Raw genomic sequence first — 3105 nt, 5'->3', positions numbered from 1 at the left:
CGTATTCACTCCTCTGGTTTATCTATTTTTATGGCAGGAAATCACCAAGAAATGCCGATACTTGGTGGGAAGGTGATGCACAGTAGAGGCCATGCAGATAGAACAAGAAGAAAGGCAAAATTCTGGAAAAGAAGAAGGGCGCGCGGGCGGCCAATATCTACCGCGCGGGCGCATACATGGTTGAGAAAAACAGTAGGTTGGAACTTTAGGAGGTGCCCGAGCGGTCATATTCTACCACGCGGGCGCGGTCACGTATTTTTGAGACAGTAGTGCAAGGAGTTTCGAGGCGCCCGAGCGGCCAATTTCTACCGCTCAGGCGCGGCGCGCAGTTTTTTTTTTTATTATTTTGAGAGTTTATTTCGGAGAGGATTCTGGGGAACTATAAATACAATTATTTCTTTAGTTTTTGAGGGTTACACGGGACGCATATCAAAAGACGACCGGCTGCTGAACGCTTGAGATTTCTCTTCTCCGTTGGGAGTTTTTTCTTTTCTTCTTCTTCTGAATTTTTATGTTGAACATCTTGGAGATTGAATTTTTGTAATGAATTCTAGTAGCTAAACTATTATTTTGTTGGAATCGAGGGGATCCTAATCCCGAAACACTGTAGTGTGATTGAATCACCGGACGTATTGGGAATTGATTTATGTTTATAATTGATTTTATCATGTTTTTCTTTCTATGTTGATGATTAGCTACCCTTAACATAGATTCGTAAATTATGAATTGTTTTCGAGAGATAGCTTTATAATTAGGACGAATGATATAATCCATGGACTTAAAATATGCATAGAGATATGGTATTTAGTACATGTTGATAGTCATAGACCATCAGGTTGAAAGTTGTAGAATTCATAGAACGCAAAGCAATCAGTCGTGATAAATAATTAGAGAGATTTAATTACTTCACTGATTTGATTAGTTTGACATAACCTCGAGAGAGAGTGTCAATGTTATAGGAACTTCTGTTAAATTTATAAGAATAAATTAAGTTCCAATCGTCCAGTTCAATTAGGGAAAAGGTGAACCGAAATTCCAATAAAATCATTTTGAATTGTTATTCTTCACTCTGAGATTTGTTGGCTTGGTTGTGAAATTTAATTTTATTTATATTGAGTTTTAATTTTAGATGTTAGTTAATTCACAAATCACTTTTTCGATACTTTGTGTAGTTAAAAATTGAAAAGACAAATTATTTTCGTTAGTCCCTGAGGACGATACTCGTACTCAGTATATTATATTATAACTTGAATCGTGCACTTGCGATTTATTCGAGCTTAATTGATAGATATATTTACGTTGATTTTTCGTGGTAGTATTTGCTCGATCAAGTTTTTGGCGCCGTTGCCGGGGACTAAATAGATTTTAATTTGTTTGATTTGATTTTTCTCTATTACAATTTTAATCATTCTTTTCCATCTGTGGACTGCAGGATTCTCTTGCAGTACATGCAACACTCACCTGAAGGACTATTGCCTTTTGATCCAGAAATCGACAGAACCTTTCACAGAAGAAGAAGGCAACAGCAACAAGAAATGGAAGGAGAACACGAACAAGAACCACCAGTTTACAGATCCATGATGGATCTTGCCTTACCAAACATTGAAGGTGCTCGACCAAGCATTATCCGGCCAACTGTAGCAGCGAATCACTTTGAGATAAAGCCGGCGATTCTTCAATTGGTTCAGAACACGCTTCAATTTGGTGGAAGTGTCATTGATGAACCATATGTGCATCTCACAAATTTTTTAGAAATTTGTGATACATTCAAGATACAGGGAGTTTCAGATGACGCTATTCGTTTGCGTTTATTCCCTTTTTCACTACGAGACAAGGCGAAAGCATGGCTAACGAATTTACCTGCAGGTTCCATCATAACTTGGGATGATCTGGCTAAAGCTTTCCTCACCAAATACTTCCCACCATCGAAGTCAATGAAGCTGAGAGCGGACATCACAACTTTTTCCCAAGGTGAACAGGAAACATTTTATGAAGCATGGGAACGCTACAAGGATCTACTGAGGAGATGTCCACACCACCAATTACCAGACGGTCTTGTGGTACAAACTTTTTACTATGGACTTTCTCATTCAAATCGTACCATGTTAGATGCAGTTGCAAGTGGGAATCTACTGCGAAAGATGTCGGAGGATGGTTATGAATTAATCGAGGAAATGGCAACCAGTGGCTATCATCCTCAATCTGAAAGGAGTGGGGCCCAAAAATCAACTGGAATTCATCAAGTTGAAGCATTCACATCTGTGGCTGCTCAACTTGAAGTCATGAACAAAAGGATCGAGGAACTGAGTGTAGGACATTCGGTAATGCGAGTGCAAGAAGTATGGTGTGAAAAATGCGGTGCAGAGCATTTCACGAAAGACTGTCAAACATTCTCTCAACCAGAGGGAGTTATGGCAAGCCACATGGGAAATCAGAATCGCCCCAGGAATGACCCATTTTCGAATTCATACAATCCAGGGTGGAGACAACATCCGAATTTTTCATGGGGTGGACAGAATAATAAGCCGTATGGAAATCAGAATTACAGCAGGCATCCTCAAGAGGAGAAATCAAGCTTGGAGCAGATGATGCAGAAATTTATATCATCTACTGAAACCCGTATGCAGAATCAAGATGCATCGATCAAAAATCTGGAGAATCAAATAGGTCAATTGGCCAAATCAATTTCCAGCAGAGATCAGGGTACTTTGCCGAGCGACACTGAGAAGAATCCGAAGGAACAGGTGAAAGCAATTGAATTAAGGAGTGGAAAGACGGTCGAGCCTGAACAAAAAAGCGAGAAAGAGCCCGAAACGGGTAAATCAAAAAAAACTTCAGGTAAGTCATCTATCTCAACACCCCCACCCACTTCACAATAAAAAATTGTTGTGCCACCACCTTTTCCTGCAGCTCTTAAGAAGGCCAAGCTAGACTCTCAGTTTCGTAAATTTTTAGAAGTGTTCAAGAAATTGAACATCAATATACCCTTCGCCAATGCACTGATGCAAATGCCAAGCTATGCAAAATTCTTGAAGGAAATCCTCTCTAACAAGAGGAAATTGGAGGAGCATGCAATGATAAGTCTGACAGAAAATTACTCGGCAC

At 39.6% G+C, this 3105-nt stretch overlaps 1 non-coding gene across 1 annotated transcript; it reads right to left on the bottom strand.

Annotated features, from left to right (window-relative positions):
- Positions 1-1937: 1937 nt before the first annotated feature.
- On the bottom strand, positions 1938-2044 carry LOC140870121 (small nucleolar RNA R71). The gene has a single exon (XR_012147099.1). It is a non-coding gene; the product is annotated as a small nucleolar RNA R71 (small nucleolar RNA).
- Positions 2045-3105: the final 1061 nt, after the last annotated feature.

The sequence above is a fragment of the Henckelia pumila genome, chromosome 4 (assembly GCF_033568475.1).
Source record: "Henckelia pumila isolate YLH828 chromosome 4, ASM3356847v2, whole genome shotgun sequence".
NCBI lineage: Eukaryota > Viridiplantae > Streptophyta > Magnoliopsida > Lamiales > Gesneriaceae > Henckelia > Henckelia pumila.
This window is presented reverse-complemented; position numbering and strand designations above follow the sequence as displayed.